Source organism: Mchenga conophoros, linkage group LG20 (assembly GCF_057382185.1).
Source record: "Mchenga conophoros isolate Kocher_MC1m ecotype Shallow Benthic linkage group LG20, M_conophoros_male_GT1.1, whole genome shotgun sequence".
Taxonomy (NCBI): Eukaryota; Metazoa; Chordata; class Actinopteri; order Cichliformes; family Cichlidae; genus Mchenga; species Mchenga conophoros.
In genome coordinates, this window is record NC_140545.1 from 9,819,029 (window position 1) to 9,840,953 (window position 21,925).

Here is a 21,925-nt window from a genome sequence, read left to right on the forward strand (position 1 = left end):
GATGCTGGATGAAAAGTGATTACAGTTAAAGACAGGCACGACAGTCCAGTAGATACAGTCCAGTGGTTACTGGACATTTCACTTAACTACAAATCCCAGCATTGTGATATTGATATGTATTTTTCTATCCTTCCAGTAATGATTTTGAAGATTTTTTTTAATATAACTTAAATATTGACTTTTACTCAATAGAAGCTATTCAGTTTATTTTAGTAATCAGATAACAATAAGAGACTGTACTGTAGATGTGTAGCATGGAGGAGTAATATCAGAGCCTTGATAAAAGTGAACTTTGCTTTTGTAGTTTCTGCAGCAGCATTAATAACTAAATGTGCAAACCTCTTCATTGCCTGCAGATGCAAAGTCTGTTATTACAGAGGTGAGCATGGAGAGGGGGGAGTGCATGCGGTAGTTCCAGGAGGGTGCACCGCTGTGCATTTTAAACACAAGCATACATAAATGCTAATGATATAGACAAACACAAATATTTACATACACCTGTAGATGCAAAGTGCACTGGCAGTTCTGGACTTTTCACTCAGCAATTACCTCCCACTTAAGACTGTACATCTGAAATCTCATTCAGCATATCTTCAGTCCCTCACTGCTGAATTACATGCTTTGGATATGCAGTATGCTGCACATCATGCATTAGAGCCCTAAATTTCCAATAGAATCATTTCTTTTATTTCCCACACTGTGCTCTGAATAGTTCTTTCCACTCTTAAATTTTCTTTGAAGAACTTGCAGTAGCTAAGTGTAACTGTCTTTTGAAATACATGGGACTGAATTCGTAACATTTCCAAAACTGCAGATTTCTTTGCTTTTCTTTGCGAAGTGTATGTTACTTTAATGCTGACGGTTTGTTAAACGTGGCTAAAGATGGATGAGCGGTCATGCTGAAGCATACCAAGGGTGAACAGATAACTTTTCTGTGCTGCAAAGAGGATGGATGGATGGATGGATGGATGGATGGATGGATGGATGGTCATTCTGTGGCACGGAATGAAAGAAAGGGCTGACGATCGATGACCCACCATCTCTGTGTGTGGACTTCAGGACAGGCAGGCCAGGCATGTCTGGACAAGCCAAAATCAGCAGCTTTTACCTTTGTACAAAGGCAAGTGAAGACAACCAATTTGGCTGGAAGATTTATTCAGTGGACACCAAGCATCCCGACATGACAGGACTTCCACTGCAGAGATCTAGAAAATATCTTTGCAGTTTCTGGAGAGAACTGATTATAAAAGAGAAGAAAAGAGAGTTGGCATCAGACTTGATGTTACAGGAGCAAGGAGCCCAATCATATATAAAGCACTCTAAGCACTGTGCTTTCAGAAGTCACTTATTTTTTTTAAAGCCAACACATTGCTTTTACTGCCTGTGAGATTCAAATTCAGAGAGCAAGTATTAAGAAAGCTTTGACAGTATAGTTTAAATGAGGTCATGCTTCAGATTAAAAAGGGTGGTATTCAGCAAAAACTCAAACTCCCGACAGTAAAGTATTGCAAACACTCCCTTCTCTCTGAGGATATTATTAATGTGCTTTTAAAAAAAGAAGGGGAAAAAAAGCAGCTTTATAATATTGCAAACTGACCAGTTGTGTACATTGTACATTCTCTTTTGGCTCTTGCTCAGATCAGAGAGGTGTTTAAATTATTTATGTAGAGATGTTCGTGCATTTGCATTGAGTGGTGATGCAGGAAGGATCGTGGGTGAGCTGTATACCGTACAGTGCGAGCTGTCTAGGTTCCAGGCTGATAAGCGCTAAAAAGAGTCTTTAGTAAGATGAAAGCTGCCTTCGGCCAGTGTGTAGATTGGGTTGACATCTCTCCAGTGGTGCAGACTTACTACAGCTGCCTTTTAGCTGCCTTTAATAATCCAAGCGGTAGCTCGGAAACAGCCCTGCAAATCCTGCTCTGTACGTGTTGACACAGTGGGCTCAATGGCAGTCATCTCATAACCAATCCATAAAGCTTGAAATGCTCCCATTCACTTAGGTGATGCAGTACCTCTCAGGGAGATGTTAGTGCAGGTGAATTTAAAAGGTTCAGTGTTACAGGCTCAAGGGATGGCGTTACCACCAAAGAACTAAATTACTTATTTGTGTTTTCAAAGCCCCTTAAAGAGCAAATCTAGGATAACAATTTTCTCTGCAGTGTTTTTGATCTCTGGGGTGCTCACATAGTCTCTGTGGTTCACAGCAACTAAATTACAATGCGTTTGGTATAGTACAGGAGCACAAAGCTGATACACCTCTGTCAGTAATCATTTGTACATTATGAGCAGGGAGCCGCTTCACTGGATCCAAGCTATTGGTGCCAAATCATTAAGTTATTTAATAGTTCATTGAGTCTCTACAGTTGGCTGCTAATTAAACAACATTCGATCAGTGTGAATAGGGAGAGGCAGTGGATGACATTAAGTAGATGAGGTGGTCTTAACCCCTGCAAACTGCTAGGATCAACTGATTGGCAATTAATGTTCTCGCCGGCTGCCGCTGATGAAACCTCCTGAAATGACTTTGAAAGCTCAAACTTTCCAGCAACACTGATGCCAGAGCTTCCAGTATTTCTCATACTGGGACGGTACTGTTCTCTCTGCCATCATGACTTTATGTTAATCCTGTGCTTTTGGACTCCAAAAGTGCTGCTTTTTTCCGTCTTTTTCTCAACTGATTTAAACTGATGTTTATTGGGAACAGCAGTTCACTGCATTTCATTATATTCATGCAAGTGAGAGTAAACTACAAACACTTCTCACTTGTTTCTTGATTACTTCAGAGAACATTTTTTTAACCTTCAAAACTGTATAAAATGCAGGTTTTGGAGTTGTGGCTCAAGGTGAGATAGTGGTTTGGATTCACTCAGTAAATAGAAGAAATACCAAAGACCAGGTTAGCGATGTTGTGTCACAGTCAGAAGGTCCTGACTTTGACTCCACCATCTGGCCAGAGCTTTTCCGTGTGGAATTTCCATGTTCTCCCTGTGTCTGGGTTCCTTCCGGGGTACTTTGGCTTCTTACCACAGTCCAAAGACATGCAGTTAGTGGGATTAGGTTAGGCAATTCTCTTGGCGACCTATCCACGGTGTAACCTGCATTTATGGTACCTGTATAGGTGCCAGTCCCCCTGCAATCCTGAATTAGATAAGTAGAAGAAAATGGATGGGTGGATGGATAGACCAAAGCCAAAGTCATTCAGTAAATATAAAAAACTCTTTGTTTTGCTGACCCATAGAATAAAGAATCAGTGGATGATTCTTTATTCTTCCATCATTTTCAATCAACACAGAAACTGGGGCAGTCGACGGTAGGAGTGGTTCACCTTAAGTAAGAAATGTTAGACTTTCAGAAGCGTTATTTCATTTTGGCAGTGTGTAATAATTACAATTAAAGTCACATTTTCACTATTTTGATTTTCATATTAATATATTTAGGGAGGTAGAAAAGCTGTGGTGGATTCTTAATGAACTAAACTGGTTGGTGGATAGAAGAACTGGAATTAGAGAATAGTTCCAGGCTACCGCAGTAATCGTGCAATATCCGGTGCCGAAATGAGAGTGGGTTGTCATGAGTAGGCTTACTTGCAGACCTTGTAAGGTCAACAAGGCTTTAAGGCTTTAATCAGCACTGAGATCATACAGGTATCGAAGGCCTAAACAACTGAGAAGCTACATGTCTTATAAATGTCTGAAAGAGAAAGCCAAAGGGTTTCAGAGGAATCTTGCCCTCCTGAAGGCGCCCACACACTGTGGGATTTCAGCAGTTTTATACATTCATCGTAACCCCTCATGGATCTAATAAAATTTACGTACCAAAGTTCAGCTGAGTTCTGATCCTGGCTTAGGACACACAGATGCTATTCCCCTATAACTTTTTCCATGCTACATCCTCCTTGGTGTTGTCATGACAACAGACACATACCTTTGCACATTTTATCTCCATCTAGTCTGTTTGAATGTGTTTTATTTATTTATCATTTAGTGTTGATGTCATGCTGACCACTCTGCCAGTTCATGCTGCATTCCCTTTGATTAGTTAATAAATGTAGCAGCAATCAATGTACACTGACACGCTACACCATCTTTGGTTGTAAAGCTGTTACAGCATCCAACTTCAGTTCTATGACTCCTTTATGGTTTTGGTTATAGTTCATATTAGGAACAACACTGCACAGTGTCTACCAGGCTCACAGTTAGCTAAATGGGATCGTATAGACATCTATTACCTGTATTTTCTATGAGAATTGATTGGTTAGATCACTATTTGGTATTTTGAAGCACTTGTTATTTCCACTATAACCCGCTCAGCAGCACGTCATGTGCACCATGGCGAAGAAGTTTCCCCCCAAACCCCAGATCCCACCTTGTAGCACCAGCTAAAGCCTCGGGCTGTGAAGCAACATTTCCTTCTCTCAAAATAAAAGAGAAATAACTGCTCCTCAGATCAACACATTGAACTATTTCCTCATCAGGAAAATGCTATGCTTATAATTTCCTTGCCTGCCTTCCGCAAGCCAATCAGCCGTTTTGTGTGTGTGGTTTAAATCTCACTGCTCTTCTGTCATTCTGCCTTTCAGACTCTCATTTGTGTGACCTCCACCTCGCCAACTCCCCCTCATCATGACATCCACCTGGTTCATCTCAGCCACCACCAGCGTATATAGTCCACTTTGTTATTATCACCAAAGAATTTGTTATTCAAACTAAAGTATGTTCGATTCTTTCAATTATTCGCTCGTCAAATGGAATCATTCAAAACATTACTGTTTATTTTACTGTTTATTTTCATGTGTGTTTATGGCACCAATGCTAAGAACACAACGCGGCACAAAAATAAAATGCTTCAGTTTAGGAAACCTTGTGGTTTGGGTTAAAATGGCTATTTCATTGTCAGACTTTGTGTTGAAGCTACATACTTTACACATACTGTACCCAATTGTTGCTGTTTGCTAGTCTGAAAAAATGAATTCTTATAGCACAGCAGTAGGGGGAGGACTAACATGATGATTTTGCTGGTCATTATGATATGTTTGAACCTCAAAAATAGATGCTTCCACATGAAAATGTGTGAATATACACCACCCTAAACCTGTCCAGGACGGACGGTGGAAATCTGACATTTGGAATCATTTCATTTTTATCAAGGCTTCTATAATAATTAGCTGATCTTAGTTGGTACCCAGCCGGTCCGAGCAGTCACATAGCCGTGAAACTGTTTAGATGCAACACTATACCAAAAAAAGAAAATATTAAAAAGCATAGCATTTTCAGACACACACACTCGGCTGGAAGATTATCATCGCTGCAATGATGCACAATAACAGCAGAACTGAGGCTGTGAAAGAAATGAAAAATTCTGAGCGCTGGGCCTGATCCTCAGGAGGGCTGCTGCTGATTGATCACACGCAGAAAAGTCCCATGAAAACAACTCAAAGGTCAAGCTGGCGGGACTCTGTCTACAAAATATGAAAATCTCCAACTTATCTGTGATTATAATCACAGTGTGCCACCTCATCTGTTGCCTGGAGGCAATTAGCATCTGGATGGGAATATGTCAGATGGCGCAAATTAATCGCATAATGGAACATAATACTGGAATAATGGAAATACTTACACTCACACATGCAGCTGACAGACAGGGAGATTTGTTTTGTCTTTTCACTGCTTGTCATGTTCATCCCCATGAAGCTGTATAAAACATCAGAGTCATTTATAATACGAAAAAAACGGATTTTCCAAACACACTTACATTATCTGCATGTTTACATGACTTCCTGTTTGCTTGACTCATCCACTTACAGCCTTCCTTAGGCACAAATGCAGCCTTATGGATTTCTTGCGGTAGTGTGCATAAATTCAGTTTGCTTAATTCCATCATCCCTTCAGTGGCTGTGACTCTCATCAGGAGGTAATGTTACAGTGAATAAAACTGACAGGAAGGCTTTTGGCTCCTAGCAAAGTGCAACTTTTCTTTTCCTCTGTCACTAAAATATTAACATCAGAATCAGCTTTGATCTTGTTTAACCCCTTTAATTTGAAATTGAGGTCACATGTGTACTACTTGGATGTTTTTTTGTTTCTTTTTTAAAATGAATGACCGCCGCAGTTTTATAGTTGACGGGGGTTTAAGTTTTACTGATTTGTAAAGGCAACCTTTCGGTACAATATAGGTAACACAATTACATAGATAGCAAACCTGTGACCCTAACCTGTCTGCTTGGGTAACAGAGAAAAATTAAACGTGTTAAATGTGTACAGTGCAAACTTTTTAAGTCTATTTCAAGTGATTTCATTCTCGCTGTCACTCCTACCTCTTTGATTATTCACCTGCAAGACTGAAAGAGAATTCAGCCAGAGTAAAAGAAGTCATCTTCTATCAGCTGAAAGAAAACGAGTCACAGATGGCAGACAATGACTATAGCGGGAGCTCTCTCAGTCGGCCCTATTCTTCCCTGCTGCCTGTGTTGTTAGCTGGATTCCTTACCCACGGTTCTGGCATTCAGAGGCACTGGGCTGTGAGAAGGCAATCAAGGCTGCGCGTGGACGAGAGAAGAGGGACATCGGGGCAGTTAGGAAAGTGGGCTGTGCCCCGGAGACAGATAGGAAAAGGCGGATCTGGGCTGTCCTGAAGTCAATCTGTGTTCGCTCAAGAGGAGAGAGTGGAGGGGGAGGCGTTCTCAGCGAGGGAAGAGGATATCACCTCAGGCCATTCTGCCGCTGCTCAAGCCTTTTAATAAACATTTAACATTCACAGAGAGAAAAATCAATACCCACAGGAGGTGACTTCCCTCTGTTACTATGAGCTGCCGCTAACTGCTAGGAACATGTTTAAGAGTGTGGATGAACAGGTGGTAGCAGCATGGGAATACCAGTGGAATGCATAGATTAGATTTATTACGGCATATTCCAACACTGACGTTTAAAAGAATGCCCAAGTATATGCTTTTATTTTATGTGCATATAAGAAAAAAAGGCATTCAATAATATTTACTGATTTTCTCACTGTGAATTTTGCATTACCCAAATGAGGGCGGAGCATTGACAATGATTAATGGCATGAAATTATGAATAACAGATAAGCATTTCAAAATTTCCCCCAAAACATCTCCAGCTCTGTTGAATAATCTTTATGAAATAATGCTTAACACGAGGTTTCAAGTGATAGTCTACATTGCTGAGCCTCTGACTTTTCATCTAGTGCCACCAACAGGTTGGCATTTTAGCTGAGAGTGTGATGTCTTCACAGCTGAGTGACTTGCCAATTTATTCAGACATTCTTCTCCTGCTCAGCGTAACTTTTTAACGACACTGATGAGCCTGTAACTTTTCATCAAGATTCATTACCAGGTCAGAATTGCACTTTGTCAATTTCTTTGATTTATGACCAAATACTTGCAAAACAACTGAAATTTCCATGCTCAGACTCAGAAATACTTTGTAGCTTTATTACTTTTTGTAGAAAGCCATCATTAGCTGTAACTGGATTTGCTTAATCACTATATGTTGCCTGTGCAGAAGGGCTGTGCTTATATTGAGGGTTTGTAGAAACAATAGCAGTGGGCAACAGTACAGTCATAAGAAAGATGATTACACTAGTTTATTTTAACTAACTAGTGTCACAGCTAATAACTCAGAGGACAATAAGGAAAATTTCCCGTTTGTGTTTGTTTTTTTTTAGATAGATAGATAGATAGATAGATAGATAGATAGATAGATAGATAGATAGATAGATAGATAGATTAGTTCTTATTTAGTGCAAACACTACAGTTTAGTTGTCCCCGCCCTCCTTTGCCCTCCTGTTGCCCCCAACAGTTTGATGACATGTGGGTCAAAGGAGTTTTTAGGTCTGTTGGTCCTAAGCAGACTCCTCTGGTTATTTATGATCATATGCAGAGGATGCCCAGCATTGTCCATAATGTCTAGCAGTTTTTTAAATGACCTCTTCTTTGCCACTGTCACCAGAGTGTCCAGTTTCATGCCTTGCTGAGTAGTTTTTCCAGCCTGGATGAGTCTCTCTTTGCTGCACTGCTCCCCCAGCACACCACAGCATAGAAAAGTACACCAGCAACCACCGACTGATAGAACATCCACACATTATATGATCTGACCCATCAGTCTTTTTGGAAACTTTATTTCTTCAAGATGATGAGAAGAGAAAGTGGGCAGCGGGCAATTTTGGAGGTAGGCTGTAGCCTGTGTGCTGTTTTCTACTGGCTTAAACAAATCATAACATTAAATTTTGATTGAGTGAGCAAGGTGCACATTTGGATTTCATGAGCCTATAGCTGCTGCCAACTTGGCTGTACACATAAGAACAGAATCTGTTCTGTTTTTCTATGGTATACATGGAATTCGTGCTGGTGCTGTGCATCTGTGAAGCTGGAGGAAATGCGGTATTTTTATCAAGGACAGTCTGCCAAAGTCTGTTCTTTTTTAGTGTGCATTTTTGGAATTTTGGTGACTCACCATGAACGTGACTGAACCTGACTGAGTTGGGACGACAAGCACAGAAGGGGGTATGACAGGGAAGATCAAGGGGATGGTGCAATTCTGATTTAAGCTGCAGCTCTTCCTCAGAATACCAAGTAGTTATTTTGATTTTTTTATATGATATGTTGTGGGAAAAATATAATCATATAAGAAACATGATAGTTGAGTATAGCGGCATTTATTTATTTGATATTTTTTGCAAGATGTTAGAAAATTTTCTTGTATCTATGATCGGTTTCAATGAGATATATTCATTTGCTTTTACCATTTACTTTTTCTTTATTTCATTTTTTACTGAAATGCTTCATTTTATAAATTCATTTCTTTTTGAGCTAGTTCTTGTTAGATTGTGCCACTTCACGTTTACTCAAATGGCTCAGCTTGAGCTGATAACTGCAGCTACCCTTGAAACAGTAAAAGAACCCCGAACCACCACAAACCATGACTAGTTGCATCATTTATAGGCATTCACAAGCTTTCTTTTTCGATCTAAATGAAACCACACGTGTATTTAGCTAAGAGATCATCAGGACTTTTTTTGGAGTAACTTGTATTACTAGGCAATTTTTCAAAGAGAATCAAATAATGTCAAAACTAATAAATCAATTTACACTTTTTCACATGACTGTACTCCATTTCTTAGACTCAACACACCCAGCAGTTTAGAAGTAGCACACTGCTTGCTCCTGCTATTTCAGCTCATTATTTTGAGTGCGCAGTAATTACTGAAGGCTAGTAAGATGAATGCATCAAGATTCTCTCATCACATCTTTCATATGTGTTATTGTGGCTGGTGGTAAGAAGGAAAGTTTCAAAGAGGTTTCAGAAAGAAAAATCAACATGAAACAATAAAAGGGAGACAGACACGTTCCTCTCATCCCAACTGGAAATCCTGCCACTGCTGACAGGTTCAGTAAAATAAACCTTGTGAAGGCTATGGTCAAATATCAGCTTTTGGACATTCAAGGCGAATTTATTTTCCTATATCAACCCAACATCACTTCAGTTTATGTGCAAGACCACTTCTAAATGTCAAGAGACATTTTTTTGAAGGCCTCTATTGAATTTTACTTGGCGTTTACACAGCCTGAGTATTAGATTATTTAAAGGGGACTTCTTAATGTCAGTGGACGAAGAGAGAGTTAGTAGAAGAATTTACAGGAACACTTTAAAAACCAAACACTGTGCCCTTGGTACAACATCTCTCAGAGAGAGAAAGTTTTTTCAAGACACATACACTATACAGTGGGGCAAAAAAGTATTTAGTCAGCCACCGATTGTGCAAGTTCCCCCACCTAAAATGATGACAGAGGTCAGTAATTTGCACCAGAGGTACACTTCAACTGTGAGAGACAGAATGTGAAAAAAAAATCCATGAATCCACATGGTAGGATTTGTAAAGAATTTATTCGTAAATCAGGGTGGAAAATAAGTATTTGGTCAATAACAAAAATACAACTCAATACTTTGTAACATAACCTTTGTTGGCAATAACAGAGGTCAAACGTTTACTATAGGTCTTTACCAGGTTTGCACACACAGTAGCTGGTATTTTGGCCCATTCCTCCATGCAGATCTTCTCGAGAGCAGTGATGTTTTGGGGCTGTCGCCGAGCAACACGGACTTTCAACTCCCGCCACAGATTTTCTATGGGGTTGAGGTCTGGAGACTGGCTAGGCCACTCCAGGACTTTCAAATGCTTCTTACGGAGCCACTCCTTTGTTGCCCGGGCGGTGTGTTTTGGATCATTGTCATGTTGGAAGACCCAGCCTCGTTTCATCTTCAAAGTTCTCACTGATGGAAGGAGGTTTTGGCTCAAAATCTCACGATACATGGCCCCATTCATTCTGTCCTTAACACGGATCAGTCGTCCTGTCCCCTTGGCAGAAAAACAGCCCCATAGCATGATGTTTCCACCCCCATGCTTCACAGTAGGTATGGTGTTCTTGGGATGCAACTCAGTATTCTTCTTCCTCCAAACACGACGAGTTGAGTTTATACCAAAAAGTTCTACTTTGGTTTCATCTGACCACATGACATTCTCCCAATCCTCTGCTGTATCATCCATGTGCTCTCTGGCAAACTTCAGACGGGCCTGGACATGCACTGGCTTCAGCAGCGGAACACGTCTGGCACTGCGGGATTTGATTCCCTGCCGTTGTAGTGTGTTACTGATGGTGACCTTTGTTACTTTGGTCCCAGCTCTCTGCAGGTCTTTCACCAGGTCCCCCCGTGTGGTTCTGGGATCTTTGCTCACCGTTCTCATGATCATTTTGACCCCATGGGATGAGATCTTGCGTGGAGCCCCAGATCGAGGGAGATTATCAGTGGTCTTGTATGTCTTCCATTTTCTGATGATTGCTCCCACAGTTGATTTTTTCACACCAAGCTGCTTGCCTATTGTAGATTCACTCTTCCCAGTCTGGTGCAGGTCTACAATACTTTTCCTGGTGTCCTTCAAAAGCTCTTTGGTCTTGGCCATGGCGGAGTTTGGAGTCTGACTGTTTGAGGCTGTGGACAGGTGTCTTTTATACAGATGATGAGTTCAAACAGGTGCCATTCATACAGGTAACGAGTGGGGGACAGAAAAGCTTCTTACAGAAGACATTACAGGTCTGTGAGAGCCAGAGATTTTCCTTGGTTGAGGTGACCAAATACTTATTTTCCACCCTAATTTACGAATAAATTCTTTACAAATCCTACCATGTGAAATCATGGATTTTTTTTTCACATTCTGTCTCTCACAGTTGAAGTGTACCTCTGGTGCAAATTACTGACCTCTGTCATCATTTTAAGTGGGGGAACTTGCACAATCGGTGGCTGACTAAATACTTTTTTGCCCCACTGTATTGCCAAAAGTATTCGCCTCTCTGCCTTCACAGGCATATAGGCTTGAGTGACATTCCAGTGTTAGACACTGATGGCAGTCTCTGCTCTGATTCATCCCAAAGGTGCTATGTCGGGTTGAGGTCAGGACTCTGCACAGGCCAGTCAAGTTCTTCCACACCCATGGCCATGGAAGTGATTGGAAAACCTGAATTAAATGATTTGGATAAGCAATATAGTGTGTGTGTTTTGACTTGATTAGACAGTATTTGGGGTTTGACATTTAAATGAAAATTATAAAACCATATAATTAATAATTACAGAAGTCGCATTTCTATTGGTATTTGTGTCGAGATGTGCCTTGTTTAATAAATATATGAGCTATTTATTTAATTAAACATTTACATCTTTTGTCATGATGTGTTTCCTTTATATCAAGTAGAATGTATTGTGTAAGATATATATTTAAACCAGAACGTACAATACATGACCATTGTTTTAATTCTTTTAATGTTTAATTTAATTTTTACATTTCACTGTTAGCGAATTTTGACAAATGACTGTCATGGTCTTGTTTTTAAAGTATTTTTTAAGTTTTGATACATTTTTATTAAGTCTTGACCCATCGAGACATGGAGACCACTAGATCCCTGTAAGTGTGCTGTGGTAACCTGGCACCAAGATGTTTAAGTCCTGTAAGTTGTGAGGTGCGGCCGTATGGATCGGACATGTATATCGGACATATTTCACAATTCAACACCTCATTTGTTGTGTTCCTCAAATTATCCTGCTGAAAGAGGCCACAGTCGTCAGGGAATACTGTTTCCGTGAAAGGGTGTACATGGTCTGCAGTAATGCTCAGGTAGGTGGTGCATGTCAAAGAACACCACACACATGGATGGCAGGATCCATGGTTTCCCAGCAGAACACTGTCCAAAGCATCACACTGCCTCCACCAGTTTGCTTTTTTCCTATAGTCGATGTTCCTCAGGTAAGTGATGCACACACGATGCAAGAAGTCTAGTCGCTTTCTTTCAAAGCTCCTTGAACTACCATGACCTGGATGATGGAGACCTGTAATGCACTTTGTATTCTGACACCTTTATATCAGAACCAGCATTAAGTTTTTGGCAATTTTAGCTTCAGTAGCTCATCTGTTGGATTGGACCACATGGGTTAGTCCCCACGTGCATCAGTGAGCCTTGACTGCCCATGACCGTTTTGTTGGTTTACCACTGTTCCTTCCTTGGACCACTTTTCATAGATACTGATCACTGCAGACCGGAAATACCCCACAATAGCTGCAGTTTTGGAGATGTTCTGACCCAGTGGTCTAGTGCCCATATCAAAATCATGTAATCAAACTCTCTGAAATCCTTACCTTTGCCCATTTTTCCTGCTTGCAACACATCAACTTTCAGGACAAAATGTTCACTTGCACTCTGATATATCCCACCCACTAACAGGTGCCATGATGTACAGGGTGGGCCATTTATATGGATACACCGTAATAACATGGGAATTTTTGGTGATATTAAAGTCCTGTTTGTGGCACATTAGTATATGTGAGGGGGCAAACTCCTCAAGATGGGTGGTGACCATGGTGGCCATTTAGAAGTGGGCCATCTTGAATACAACTTTTGTTTTTTCAATAGGAAGAGGGCCATGTGACACATCAAACTTAGTGGTAATGTCACAAGAAAAACAATGGTGTGCTTGGTTTCAACATAACTTTATTCTGTCATGAGTTAGTTTTTCCTTTTGGCTCTCCTCCCCTTTATCTTCCCTGCTTAGTTCTTATGTCCTTGTCTAGTCTCGTGTTTTTTTGTATTACTTTTCCCTGGAACACTCTCTCACAGTCTGTTTCTAAAACCTAAAGAGAATTATGGATTTGATCAACTGGTCTCTGAATGCTATTGACACCCTTTTCTCAACGAGAAGTCTGGGCTCGGGAGAGCCCGAGTGCCCTGGAGGGACTTTCCCTGCCGGATGGACAGGTGGCAGGAATGGAGGGTCGTGTGCCTGGCGGGACTGTTGATCGAGGACGCTGAAGATATCTACCTATTCGGAACCATGATAACAGGGTTCTTGCTGATCGGTGCTGGCTTGGCCCTGGCTTATAGGAGAATTAAGAAAGCGGAACTGGCTGTTCAAACCCCCCCCAAAGCTGCCCGCTGGGATTGAAACGATGGGATGAGGCGCGACTTCTCAGAACGGGATCATTGAGAGCAGCATGGTTAAGACCTTGGAGATGCTTACAGCTGCTGTGAATACTCAGAATAACACCTCTGAGCGTATATTGGGTTACATCAAGGAGAGGCCTGCTCAGAATAGCATCTTTGAGCGAAAGTTGGATCACATCGTGGAACAGCTGACTGCAGTCGTGAGTTCTCAGAATCGGCTCTCTGAGCAAAAGAATGACAACACCACGGAACGCAAGTTTGATACCATCATGGGGAAGCTCGCAGTTCTCCAACGGGAGATTGAGAGACCAGTGTCGGAGTGTTAAAGAACAGCTTTGAAATTCTCATGAGTTGTTGCAAAAGACAAATTACCCTCAAAATCAAAACCGAACAAAAACTCCCTGATAACGACTGTGTTTAGACTGTTCCTTCCCATTCCATGCAAGGCCACCTGGGTTGGCTGGAAGACTGTTTACTTAGCCTGGCAGGGCGAAGGACACTGTCTCAGCTGAACTATGGACACGCACACACATACATATACTGATACTGATAAGCACTCACTGACGCATCACCCTCCCTACCCCGGATCCAACGCCACCTCCAACGCTTACCTCCCCTCTGATGTGGACATCGGGTCAGCTGGAGGCGCAGTCGAAGATTGCAGCGGTCCCAGATCAGATGTACACACTGGAACACTTTCCCATGTTGCTGTCTGTGTTTATTGTGCTATGGTGTGTTGATATCTGTGCATTCATGTATTATCCTTTTGTGTTACACATTTCGATGTTTTTTTCCTCGCTACCTAGCCTGACCTGTCTCCCCAATGTGATGTTTGTGTATTGTATGTAAGTACGGTCGGCAAGGTCTGTCATCTCGGTTGTGGGCAAAAGACCTGCAACTGACAAATAAAGGCTATCTCATCATCATCTCATCAAAAGTTTCTCTTTGTTCACAGCCATTTACATGTCAAAGAGGTTAACACGTGAGGAGCGGATTGAAATTGTGTTGATATCTGGTGAACGCAGTAACCGGGTCATTGCAGCAGATTTCAATGCAAGACACCCTACGTGACCACCCATCTCCCATGCTACAGTTAGCAAACTGCTTGCTAAGTTTCGTGAAACTGGTTCAGTGTTGGATTTGCCAAAATGTGGACGCAAGAAAACTGTCACTAATGAAGAAACATCAGTCCTAGCTTCATTCAGCAAGAGCCCACAGCGTAGCACTCGCTGCATGTCACTGTAGAGTGGCATTAGTCGGTACAACTAATGGACCCACTATCGGTACAACAATAGTGGGTCCATTCTTCATCAATGGAAACCTCAAGGCCACTGGATATTTGAAATTGCTACATGATGATGTGTTTCCCTCTTTATGCACTGAAGCAGGCACGTTCCCTGAGTTTTTCCAGCAAGCTGGTGCACCACCACATTATGGGTGCCAGGTCCGAGCATTCCTAGATGAACAGTTTCCTGGAAAGTGGATTGGTTGTCGTCGGCCAGCTGAATGGCCCCCAAGGTCTCCCGATCTGACCCCCTTAGACTTTTATCTTTGGGGTCATCTGAAGGCAATTGTCTATGGTGTGAAGATACGAGATGTGCAGCACCTGAAACTACGGATACTGGATGCCTGTGCTGGCATTTCTCCTGCGGTGTTGCTATCAGTGTGTGAAGAGTGGGAGAAGAGGGTTGCACTGACAATCCAACACAATGGGCAGCACATTGATCACATTTTATAAGTGGTCAGAAACTTGTAAATAACTCATGAGAGAATAAAGTTACGTTGAAACCAAGCACACCATTGTTTTTCTTGTGAATAAAGTTTGATGTGTCACATGGCCCTCTTCCTATTGAAAAAACAAAAGTTGTATCCAAGATGGCCCACTTCTAAATGGCCACCATGGTCACCACCCATCTTGAGGAGTTTGCCCCCTCACATATACTAATGTGCCACAAACAGGACTTTAATATCACCAAAAATTCCCATGTTATTACGGTGTATCCATATAAATGGCCCACCCTGTACATCATGGCACCTGTTAGTGGGTGGGATATATCAGAGTGCAAGTGAACATTTTGTCCTGAAAGTTGATGTGTTACAAGCAGGAAAAATGGGCAAAGGTAAGGATTTCAGAGAGTTTGATTACATGATTTTGATATGGGCACTAGACCACTGGGTCAGAACAGCTCCAAAACTGCAGCTATTGTGGGGTATTTCCGGTCTGCAGTGATCAGTATCTATGAAAAGTGGTCCAAGGAAGGAACAGTGGTTTAGTATATGTGAGTTTGCCCCCTCACATATACTAATGTGCCACAAACAGGACTTGTTATTACAGGACCATGTTATTACGGTGTGTCCATATAAATGGCCCACCCTGTAGTGATAATCAGTGTTATTCCCTTCACCTCCCATAATATTATGGCTGATCGGTGTATATCTCTGCTCATGCCTCAAATGAAAAAGAATTGATTAGTGATCACTGATTTGATTAGCGATCCATAAAGTAATTTATTTGCACCAACAAGTGTTTTTTTGTTTTGTTTTTTGTTTTGTTCCATGAGGCAGCTGTCCAGGAACTGAGGCGCTGTCAGATTAAAAGCTCTGCCAAACAGGCGGACCGGACAGCTGCCTAGATGCGTTCAGTGTCTGCTACGATTAACAGTCACACAGTACAATACACGCAGTTCTATTCATGGTTCATTAAATGGAAATCAATATCAATATACTGTGGCTTTATGTAAGACAGTGGCTACAAACTGCCAGCATTTTCTTTGTCATGTACTGTACGTGACTGTTTCTTATTTAGTACTTCTGTGTGTTTGTGCATTTTTCTCTGTGTGTGCAAGTACCAGCAAGACAGAATACCCCAGCTCAGCAGTGCAAGTAGTGTGTGATAAAGCTGTCCTATCAGCCAGCAAGTCGGCAGTTATTGCGTCCGTTCCGCATCTGTGAGCTCCCTCCTTAAACTCAGCAAAGAAACTCTTGGAGGAGCCATTTGCGAGGAATTGAATCAGTCTTTGGAACACAGAGTGGCCTGGCACCACCAAGGATTAAAGGGAAAAAAAAGTGAAGCTGTTTCAATTCACTTGGGAACTTTTGCATATACTGTCTCACTGTATCATATACAGGTAGCGTTTTACAGGCTTGCCGCAGAGACAGAGAAGGAGTGAGCTCATGAATGTTTAATCAACGTTTTCAACGTGCAGTCAAAACAAGCATTTATATTCCTCGAGTCGATATCCAGTGCGGAGGCTGATCTATGTTTAGCTATGCAAATGTGGGGATTAAAACTTGAGGCCAGGCTGGTAACGGGGAAGCGCTCACTGCTAAATTAGGCATTCCCAGCAAAATGCATTTGCAGAAATGTGTGTATGTGCACTCATAATTGCTAAAACAGAGACCAAGTTTTTGTTGTTGGACTCTCACAGAACACAGTATGAAAGAAAAACACTTCACCAAAGAGTTTCAATGACGAGGCGCCCAGTGAGTGATGGACTCTTGGATGTCACAAGCATCTACCAACCTGGAGATACTGCCCATCTACTTCAGCATCAATCAGCCCGAGGCCCAAAAATTCACCCCCCAAAAAAGCCCATTTGGATCTGTTCATTGATGTGTTTCCCTCAAAGGTGAGTCATTTGTTCCACGCTCAGACACTCATTAATTGGATTGTAAATCTTTGGTGACGATTAATCATACGACCTGCTTCAGAGGTGCTAATGAGGAGCTATTTTAGCCTGGTGACATCACCACACATCACCTCTGGCAACTCCAGGCTCCGGGTTTTAGCCTGTTTGCGAGTGTTTCTCCCCGTTGCACGAGAAATTCAGTCATCATTACTGTGCTTACTTCTAATTTCAAGTTTGCTGAAATAATGATAAACATTCATAGGTTCTCTACATTTTCTCTAGATCATGATATTTGAGTACTGTTCTGTTATGTTTTTGGTATCCCTTGCATCTATGCATGTCATTCCTTTGTTTGTAACACAATAGTTCACAAAATTCTGATCAAACTTTTCAGGAGTGTAGAGCAGGGTCAGGTTATAAAATCCATTAAAAATTGGCTTGCATCCACCAGGGTCTTCAAGGTCAACTTAATGATTTTTTGGTAGACAATTGGCCAAAAGCATTAGAACTTAGAAACTATGATTCCTACAAGTATGGTGTGTATAGTCATCATATAGAAATTCCCATATAAAGACTAAAATATCATGTCACATTTGACCTCAGACCTGTCATTCAAGGTCAATACACTGAAAGTAAAGCGTGAGCTGCCTTGACAGAGGTTTGCACTCTTGATGAGCTTCTTGTTTTGTTTTGTTTAACTCAGAAATAAAGCTGTAAAATCATTTCAGTCTCAGCATCAATTGTAAATTTTTGATGGAAAAAAAGGATTAAGATTGCTCATGTCACCATAGGAACCATGAAACCTGGATTTGGCCTGACAATTCTTGAACAAGTAAAACGCAGACTGGTCAAACAAAGGGTTCTGGATTGTGCTGATAAGTGATGTGCAAACAGCAGCCACCCTGCAGACGTCTGTCACTCAGGTCCCTTTGTCACAAATAATGACTGGCTTTCAGAACTTTGTTTACCTTGCAGCCCATTTATACAAAATCTGACCAACTGTTCAAAAGTTTTGTGCTCCAAATGTCACAACGCATAAGTATTATTAACACATCCTGATATTTTTCATCTTCGTCATGTAAATGCTATGTGCATGCATGACTAATGTGGCTTACAAAATGTTTTCTCTAGAAAATGTATGCAGTGTTACACTGAATATTTATGAAAGCCAATTTATGAGCAGACATCATTTTGCCAAGGTTTGCTTAGGCATAGGTACACATGCAGAGAGAAGATCATGTTTTGAGGTAAAATAGATGAGCGTTTTGCAATCTACACTGTGCATTTACCGCTGTTAAAATGGGAATGGGTGTCGATGGGGAAAGAAAGCAGTGTCACCTGTCATTAGGAAATGGGAAATAGCAATATCTTCAGTTAAAGTTCAATGTTTGTTTTTGCTAGCTATCCAATAAGATTTTCTGTCGAATTTTTGGCTTCGTAATAACATTCTTTCCCCTTCCTGACAGATAACTCATTATTACTGTGGCTTCAAGGGAGTTTACTTGATAGTAAACAAATCTTATTTGCTGGGATCTGTAGAAATGGCTGATGGTTGCATTCATTTTTTGGCTAGACACTCTCTATTACACATATAATTTTTTCACTACCTTTGAAGGATGCCCTCCTTTTTTTCCAATAATGTTGCCAGTGAACATAACCCCCTACAGTAAAACAGTGTAAAAACAAATAAATAAACAAATTTGGGGAATGAAAATACAAAAGAACTAGATGGGTTCATTTATTTGTATTTTGCTCAGGCAAATTAGTTGATGATTTTGTCTTGTGAGGTGTTAATCAGTGTTCCGCACTCTGGTTGGACTGAGACACGACCTTAATATTGATTCAGTGCGATTCAGTTCTTTTATAAACAAAGAAGATCTGAGTAAACTCAGGCAGACACTGAAAAACTGCCTCACAAGCTACTACTGTAGCTAATATAATTATGCAATATGTATGTGTGTAAGTTTTAACATTTAAAAGAAACGATAACCAATGTTGATCCCTCTGTTTATTTTTCTACTCTTGGTGGTGTCTGTTTAAACCATCACTATCCACAAGATGGCATTGAATGGGAGTAGAGTTTAGAAAGTTCTACTCAGGTCATAAATTCTAAGCTGACTCCAATCTAGTTCCACAGACTTCAATGCTAGGGCAGCAGTAACAGAAAACTGCTTTCAGGCGTTCAGTGCAGAAACCTAGTAGCTAGGCAATACTGTCTGGCAGACAGTGTAGTGCTTGCGCATAAAGTAGTGCACCATATAGCTAACCTTACATACTGCACAAGTGGTAAGCTTATCAAAAGGAGTCATTTGCCACTGCATGTTGTCGAAGCACAGATCCTCCAATTGGTTAGAGACCTGCAGGAGTGGCTCATTTTGTCCCCTAGCTCTTGAGTACTGCAGCCACTGTTTTAAGGCCAAGACCAAGACAGTGGCAGCCTTACATCACCTGCAGCTATGACTTATCAAGTTGCCTGAGGCATACCATTTTGAATTTCTTTATTGTTTTGCTAAACTGTCGGATTTTATTCAACATGCTCCCAACCAGCTGCCAAAGGAGGAAACATGAGCATAACAGTCTGTCAAGACATTTTCACATGGAGCCCAAAGAACTGGCAACAAGAACTGCTTCTTTCCTACAGAGAAGACTACTTTATGGCACAAAGCAGGACATGTGTGGCTCTTCTTTCCAGCACAGTAGACATTCTGTCTCTTCAAGAAATATGGAAAATATGAGATGGGTTTGGAAAAGCACTCACACTGACAAGGCTTGACCCCGGTAGACAAAGCCAATCACCTCTAAAGACTCTAAAATATCAATTGAAAAAGTGAGTAGAATAGTTTAGTAGTCTTCTCAGCCCTGTCCTACACTATCTTAGCTGCCATTCAGAGGTGGTCTGGATGTTCCACTCCCCACTGGACAACTAAGGAGCTAATCAACTTTGACTCCCCTGTCTGGGCAAGGCGGCAGGAGACTCTTTGAAGGGTGCAGGTTTGCAACTGGGATTAATCTCACCGTGCTGAAGTATCTCCCTGGCAGCTGTTGGCATGTGCCGTCCACTCCATTGATCGTGTCCGTCTGTGCAGGCAGGGCTGCATAATTCTATTGTATGAGGAGCGAGAGGGGCTCCGTTCCTGTCACAGTCAGTGTAGACTGATCCAACTGGCCTCATGCTAATGCGGCCTGGCAGGCCTCCCCGAGGACAGAGTCTGGCTTTAGGGAGTACAGAGGAGGACTCATTCTGCCCATGCCGATTCGTCAAACATGAGAGGAGAACCGTATCTCCAGGTGATCTCAAAAGCACAGCGTGGGTGAGAAAGCAAGGACTAAAGAGAAGCCGCTGATCAACAAGATATGCTGTTAAACCGAGGAGCAGTATCACAATGCTTAGATAAATTAGCATTTATTGTCACACTGTGAATTTTGTCAAAGAGGAAAGATGCATATGACAGATACAATATGTCAACCTAGACCTTTTTGAAGTGTGGCTGAAGTGGAAGAAACATGAATTTTCTTTAAATTAAAGGCAATCCATTCAGTAGTTGTTAAGATATTTAAGAACATATACATAAGTTATGGCTCACAAATTATACTAAATTGCTTTAGTTTTATCACAAAAAAGACGAGTAACTGATTATTGAATCTGAATACGAAGGATATATAATAATTACCACTTGGTGCGAAGTTGCTTGTTGTCAGTTGCTTTTTCATGTGAGCTGGTTGTAACGTTGGGCCAGTGTTAAGTGGGATTCTCCACTAAGCCTTCAAAAACCATTGTGTGGCGCATACTGAACAAACAGGGCCCGCGCTCGCAAAGCTTTAATCATTGCTATTATTAATGATTGAGTGGTTTAGATAGGAGGAAACGCGAGCCGAGAAGACATTTCGCACCTTAATCAGGTAGAAAAACAACCACTGGAGCGCTTACAGCTTTCCCTGCAAATATGTCACTACTCATTCTGGAGGCTTTTATCCAGGCAAGCCACGAAGGACGTTATTATTAGTTATTTTTGTCATTTTACAAGAAATTGTTGACTGGAGCCAATGAAGAGAGCTTCTTGACCTTAGTATTATAACAGTGACATAGTGTGATATTCATAAGTTTCAATTTTCCATTAACTTTCCTTTAATATAAATAAATACTGCATTTTTTTTCCTGTGTCATTAACGCAAAATAGAGTCCAATTTATTAATTTAATATTATGAAGATAATCCTGCATGTATAATGTACCCGATCACAAATGCGGTCATCCATTTAGACTCTTCTGCTCATCGAGGTCGCTGGTCACAGTCAGGCTGGAGGCTAGAAAGAGAACCATTCACATTCACAGCCGATTTAGAATCAGCAGTGGACCTAATGTGCATGTCTCTGGGCAGTGGGAGGAAGCTGGAGAATCAAGAAGGAACCCACACAGGCACATGGAGAACATGTAAACTCCTACCAGGTCAGTGGATTTGAATCAATGGCCCTTCTTGCTTTGAAGCAATAATGCTAACCACCGTAACACCGTACCACCAAAAGGCTGTGAAATGGAGAGAATGACGAGTTTACAAGGGAAACAGCAAAAAATAAACTAATAGATCAATTAAAAAATCGATGCTTCATATCTGGGATGATCAAGATAGATATTTCATGGTCAAGCTCACAAATATCGAAAAATAAACAATCACAGAAAAATTAGTCTTAATGAGCCGTGGCAGTGTTAAGTAATCTAATGGCTGAGGGAATGAAGGCTTTTAAGTTTCTGTTTGTGTTACTCTGGGGTAAAAGGTAACCTGTGTGCAACTTCCTGA